Source organism: Hirundo rustica, chromosome 6 (genome assembly GCF_015227805.2).
Source record: "Hirundo rustica isolate bHirRus1 chromosome 6, bHirRus1.pri.v3, whole genome shotgun sequence".
NCBI classification, from domain to species: domain Eukaryota; kingdom Metazoa; phylum Chordata; class Aves; order Passeriformes; family Hirundinidae; genus Hirundo; species Hirundo rustica.
The window spans coordinates 32,635,984-32,642,914 of NC_053455.1; the positions used below are offsets into that span (position 1 = coordinate 32,635,984).

The window sequence follows — 6,931 nt, forward strand, 5'->3', positions numbered from 1 at the left end:
AAAGTGTGCATGGGGTGCTTTGTCAAGGGGACCTTGCATTAGAGCTTACCTATTTAGAATAACCAATTCACAGTAAAAGTTGTCTGTGTATTTTCAACATTCAAATTCCAGGCATCCTTATACATGTAGTTAATTTTCTAGCACCTGCAGCTATTACCCATTTCCTGTCAATATCATCATGCCCATTGAGGAGAGGAAGGACATGGGTTGTTCAGAGGTTCGTGTTTTTTTAATGTTTACCCCTTCCACCTGTTTGATATTAGCCTGCAAAATGGCCCGGAGTTAAAGCAAAGGAGGCGGCTGCCGGGAGCAAACAGGAAATGAAGCAATACCCAAGGTAAGGCAGGCAAAGGCAGCAGAGAAACAAGCCTTGGGGATATTAACTGGTGAATATCCACATGCCCCTAAGCAGAGGGGTGACTTAGCTCTCCTCAGACCCAACTTGTGTATCAGAGGGACACTAGAGACTGGGATGGCCTTAGCTAGGAAAGCAGTGAGAAAGAAGAGGATGGGTGAGGGGGGACATGCTGTGAATGCAGGTGGGAGTGCAGGTAAAGGCTTGCTGCTCAGGGAGTGGGGGAGAGCTCGCAGGTGCATTGCAGGCCAGCAGCTTGACAGTGATCAATGCAGAGCTCCGCCTGTGAACTGTGTACTCTTGCAGCCCGTAGCCATGAATGTGGTGGGGTTTTTTCCCCCTCTTCCTTTGTATTTGGGGAATGAACTTCATAAAACCTGCATTCATCGTTTCTGCTCAGCCACATGACAAACTTCTACTGAACTGTGTCCTGGAGGGGTGATGCAGCCACAATAACAAGATCCCTCCTGCTCCAGTCATTAAGAACACTGCATTTCTCATGTCACAGAGCTGGGGGAGGGGGCCGAGAGCAGCGAGGCAGCGAATAAGGCTGAGGATACTGTTTCAATATGAAAGAGACCATTAACCCAGTGCATTTACCTACAGAACTCACCGTATGCCCTATCAAAAGACATACTTTTAATCTTATCATAATATCCCTCATCTTTCTCAACCTTTGCTTTGCAAAAAACATGTTGCTGATAAGCAAACTTACAATCTTGGTCCCCCTTCTTAAACCTCTTTAAAACTTTGCAGTGCTAAAAGGCACAGTGCTGTTCTTGTGTAGTGTCTGGAGCCTCTTCTTCTCCTCAAATGATATTGCTTGTATAGAGCAGCTAACTAAACACATCTGTTGAATGTAATTTGAATGCTGCATGTTTGCTCTATATGTATAATCTCCTATATTACTTGGAAAAAATGTGCCTAATTATTTTTTTCTTGGGGACAATGATATTATTTGTGAAGGTGGTTTCCTAGTGTCAGCAAAGTTCATTAAGCGGTCAAATACTGTTTGTAATTTTTTTAGTAAAATTTTGTTATTGATTAATGATGTAGATGTGTATGATTAATTTTTTTAATAGTTCTTCCCTGCCTCCTGTAACTAGAAGAGGTGATATGCTCATTCACAAGTAGATCCTCAGTTATCATTCACTATAATGCAGTTTCTGGAAGGAGATGAACTGTGACAAGCTTTGTGTCTGTAGGATTAGCTGCTGTACAGCACTCTGCTTGTGGGAAATAGGCCAACTAATAACGCTGAATTACAGAATAGATGGAAATGACTGAAACATATTTTCTTTTGGGATCAGAAATATTTTGCTAGAAGTCTTAGAACTTTCATTAAATTTAGTGACAGCAACTGGCATGGACTATTTTAAAAAGTACATATTCAGCAAATGTCTGCTGAGAACTTTTCTCTACCAGCTCCATTTTATCTGTTTTCTAAAAAAAGGTTCTATAGACTCTGACACAGCCAAATTACTGCGGCATGCAAAAATACCAGTGTTAGCTGAACCCTGGTAATTGTACAAACATGTGCTTTTAGCTGGGGCAAACACAGGATAAATGACATTAACACTTCTCTTGGGTATAGACTAAACATACTTCTCCTCTCAGGAGGAGGCCTGATTGAAGGTCCAGCAGAGCAGCCTGGCTAATGGGCAGTAACTATCAAAGCTTAGCCCGAAGATGTGTCCCTGATGTGAAGCCCAGCTCCAAGGACCTTCCCTCCTGCCACCTGACCTGGTGAGTAGAGAGGGAAAGTGTATTATAAGTGTTATTTAATTTGCGTTACTGTGATACTTAAGAGCTCTGGTTTGAATTAAGGACTTTGTTGTGTTAGGCTCTGTTTGAACACACATACAAACATGACACTGTCCTCAAGGGCTGCCGGCCTTACACAAACACACGTGAAAGTCAGGTATGGTTTCCTGCTGAGGTTGAGCTTTGTCTTCCTTAACGCCTTGTGCTGTGCCAAGCATGCTGTCAGTTGTTGCAGGCCCTCCATATCTCAGAGCCCACACCTCAGCCTGCTCCTGGCTGAATTGCTAACTGGATGGGTGCCTGTGTTTGTGTAGTATGCAGTAGGGTACCCAGAGAGACATTTGAGGCCAAATGGGACAGACCTCCTGTTTTAAGGGTAGCTGCAAAAAAAGGCCTCAAGTACTGCAGTTCTGAGTGGGAAGAGCTTGAACTGGCTGAGCATGGAAAACAAGCACCTAGCTTGTTTGCCAGGAGCAGGCAGAGCTGATCTGGCGTGGGCAATACTACGAGACCTCTTGGGAGTGCTGCATGCTTGATACATGCAGGATGACTAAAGGGCTGCAGGGCTTGTCGTCCCATGGGAAGTATCTCTCCATCAACTCTGAGGCAATCTGTTAAAAATCAACAAAACTGTCTTTGGCAGCAGCAATTAAAGCAGGACCAGTGAGAAGCAGTTAGTTTACCCTGTGAGAAATGTGTATTTACTTTGCCTGTAGGATGTTCATAGGACTTCTGGCTTTAGTGGAAGTATCATAGAATGTTAAGGGTTGGAAGTGACCTTAAAGATCATCTAGTCCCAACCCCCACCTTCCATGGGTAGGGACACCTCTCACTAGACCAGGATGCTCAAGGCCTTAGAAATCCTACCTCGTTCCCTAAAACTTTCTCAATAAAGGTGAGTTATAAGGAACATGTGTCTGTCAAAGCAGCGATCATTCCTCTACCCTATGAAGAAGGAGTTCCTGAGAAGGAACTGGATAAAAACATGTTTGGGTAATACCCAGTGTTCAGTGGCCTATAGTGACAGACTCAGAGTGGTGTGCATCCAAATGGTTCTTGGATTTATCATTTTCTAAAAGTAAGCAAAGACCTCTCTGTGCAGTCATCTTGTAATTTCCCCTCTTTCTCTCAACATTAAAGATCTGACTAGATTACTCCTCAAAAATCTAGACTCATAGAATATGCTGAGTTAAAAGGGACCCACTAGAATCATCAAAGTTCAATTCCTGGACCTGTGCATGGCACTCTAAGAGTCACACCATGTGCCTGAGGGCATTATCCAAATGCCTCTTGAACTCTGTCAGGCTGGTGCCGTGACCACTTCTCTGGGGAGCCCGTTTCAGTGGCCAAACACCCTCTGGGTGAAGCACCTTTTCCTAATATCCAACCTAAACGTCCCCTGACACAGTTTCAGGCCACTCCCTTGTGTCCTGTCACTGGTCCCCAGAGGGAAGAGATCAGTGTCTGCCCCTCCAATTCTCCTGATGAGAAAGCTGCAGGCAGCTATTAAGTCTCCCCTCAGTCTCCTGCTGGATGCAGACCAAAGGATCCCACCCACTACTTTTCTGGTTTCCCCCTCTAGACTCTTAACCATCTTTGTCCAAAGCCCTCCTCCGGATATTCTCTAAGAGCTTTATATCTTTTTCATACTGTGGCTCTCAGAACTGCCCCCAGCACTCGAGGTGAGGCTGCCCCAGTGCAGCGCACAGCAGGACGATCCCCTCCCTTGCCCGGCTGTGATGCTGTGCCTGATGTCCCCCAGGACAGGGCTGGCCCTCCTGGCTGCCAGGGCACTGCTGACTCAAGTTCAACTTGCCCTTGACCAGGAGCCCCAGGTCCCTTTCCACAGCATTGCTCTCAAGTGTCTTGTTACCCAGTATGTATGTGCACCCAGGTTTGTCCTGTAACAGCTGCGGAATCTGGCACCTGTCTTTGTTGAACTTAATTAGAAAACCTATTTAGAAAAGCTATATTGCTTTTTAGAGATAGCCAGTCAATTTGGTTGTGTTCAAGATCTGCAGAGTGCCCATCTGGACAAAGTTCATCAATATGGCTACAGCATCATTTACATGTAAGTTGTATGTGATGTGCTGCTTGCATCTACTGTGCCTTGTGGGTTAAACAAGTTATGTGGGCAGACTGATTCCAGGAAAGTATTTACATATCAAAAGAGGTAAGAATTCTCAAAACTGGTATAAGCTTAATAAACAAGCATCCTCAGCTGTTGTTCAAGATGGTTTGGTTTTGCTCAGGAGGAAGGATGCAATGCAGTCAAGGTGTTGTGGTCTGACTGATAAACCAGTTCTGGTCAAGATGGGGCACAGAGCCTACACCACTTAGCTAACCACACAGAAGTGAAGCAACTTGCCTTTTCTTTAATGTATTGCACTCTAGCTCACTCCTGTGATCAGTCACTCCCCAATAAAAATACACATTTTTAGTCTTGTAGACAAAATGTATAAACGTTTGACCCCTGGAAATATGATATACAGCTAGACACAGCCCTTGAAAAACCTGGAGTATGTATGTGCATTATAAATTTCCCCTATCTCACAGGACCAGCATGGTAGAAAAGAAGATAATCAGTTGTCTCTGTTCGTCTCCCTCTCCACCCCGCTCCCTCACGCCCTTGCACTCCCCCTCCCTTTTACTGCGGGATGTGCCAGCACTTGTCTTGGCAAAAGCCAGGATCTTAAAACTGAAGAAAACGCCAGTGTGTTTGTGACTAGCTCAGCCTTTACCAGGCCTCTTGTCCTCCTGCCCCACAAGCAGAGTATGTGGTGGTGGGTGATGGGAGATGCAAGAGAGGAGCACAGGATCCCCTTGCAAGCACACGGTTAATGCTTTCATAAATCAGGGAATGGGAAGTGTGTGTAAATGCATGTGTCCCGCTGGCAGAGCATGGCAGCTGCCACAAGCTATGGGAGAGTTAGGAGGATACTACCATCCAGCTTGATCTTGGTCTGTAGTTTCAGTGGTGAAGTCAAATGAACAAGAGCTTTATGGGCAGTGATAAGGACCTGGGTCCTTCTCTGGACTCAGGGCAGGTAACATCAGCTGGTGGCTGTGTGATTTCCACCCTCCACTACATTGCACACAGCTACCAGTTGTTTGTTCTCCCAGTCCAGGAAATCTTTGGCATTGCTAGAAAGATTGCCTGCAAATCTTACCACCATCACCACTTTTGGTAGTGGCCATTTTGTGACATAGACAACTTCCCATTTGGAGTTGCAAAGCAGCTCATTTTCCAGAGAAGCTACCAACAAAAAGTTGGGTGTTGCTCCTTCAGCCATATTCAGTCTGGTCTGAATTTCAACCAGGAACCAAGATATGACAGCTTCCCGTTCTCAGCAGTACCTCATAGTGTCCTGCCCTGATCATTAAAGATTAAATCACCCTGTGAGTAAAGATGCATGTTCATCTTAATTTATATGCATGTGCAAAGTGCATGCCAGGACCTGGGATGCAAAAGGTCTGGTGGGACCTTATGTATCGTAATATGTTAATAAGTTGTGAAGCTCCATCCTAAACTTCCTCTCTCTACTTCTCCCTTCTTAAATTTAATAGAAATTTTTCATCTAAGCTTGTTCCCCCAAGATGGTCATTATTTCATATACCATCTTGTTCTTGTGTTACGGTCATGATTTAGTATAAATGACTAATTCTCTCTCCCCATTGTTTTCTTTCTGACATATTTAAGTAATCCTGTCCCTGCTCATCCATTCTTGTTTTGTTTCTTTCAGATCAGTTTCTTTTACAGTCTTCTAGGACAGTTTTCATTTTCCTGATCATCGGGGGTTGTGGTTTATTCTTTTCGTAAATATGGGTGACAAGGGCTGTGTGCATTGTTCTGGAGGAAGTATTGATACTGCCTTACACAATGGTGGTAAATGTTTTTCTAATCAACTGAAGTATCTTGTCTAATATATCCTCTGACTGTGTTTACCTCTTCCATGGCTGTGTCACACTGGTGGCTCAGTTATCCTTTAATGGATGAATAAATTTTGGTCTCTGTTCACTACTGTTTCTTACAAATACTTTGTCCCTGTCTTTGCAGCAGGAGCTCCTGCTGCCTAGGTGTGTGACCTTCTATGCTGTGAATTTCTGAAGTCATCACATTTTTTCCTGGTATTCTACTTGTCCTCTCTGTTGATACGCCATCTCACCTTCAGTAAATTTCAGTAGCACACTGTTATTATTAATTTAATGTCTCCGGCAGCCCTGCTCAAGACAAATAATAAATAACATCTCCTTAACTTTTGTCTTATGCTGTTCCTGCTGGGAATCTCATCCTTAAAGTTATAACACAAAACCTCTGTTGCAACTCCTTTTCATCAATGGCAGAAACTAAGCATGTGCCTTTGCCCATCTATTTCTGCTCTTCTCCAATGTGAGAAAGGCAGGAGGAAAGCAGGCCTCTTAACCATGCAGCAGAGAACAGAAGTCTGCCACGATATGATCAGCCCTGAGCAGACCTGGGGGTGGGATCCCTAGAAGTATTTGGCAAAGCAGTGGCATACCTATGGAGGGGGACAGAAAAGGATTTCTGCTACTTGTACAGTTTTCCCAAATATGCTTTGGGAGCCACTGTGGAGGCACATTTTACTGGGGTTCTGCAACACATAGCTATGGCCTTTACTCCACGCACAGAGAGGCTAGAAGAAAACAAAAACTGTCTCGAGTTTGTGTGGCAGTTCGTCTTCAGTCTGGTCAGTTCCATGGGGGAAGTCTCAGGCCTTTGAGTGCAGCCTTTCCAAACACTGAGAACAAACCCTAAGCATCTGTAAAAACCACAGAGTGTACAGTTAATAC

The 6,931-nt window shown here is 44.4% G+C and overlaps 1 long non-coding RNA gene across 1 annotated transcript; it reads left to right on the forward strand.

Annotated features, from left to right (window-relative positions):
* The first annotated feature begins 319 nt into the window (after window positions 1-319).
* Window positions 320-4,190, forward strand: LOC120754785 (uncharacterized). Its single transcript, XR_005701551.1, has 3 exons — window positions 320-337; window positions 1,973-2,101; window positions 4,103-4,190. It is a non-coding gene; the product is annotated as an uncharacterized LOC120754785 (long non-coding RNA).
* Window positions 4,191-6,931: the final 2,741 nt, after the last annotated feature.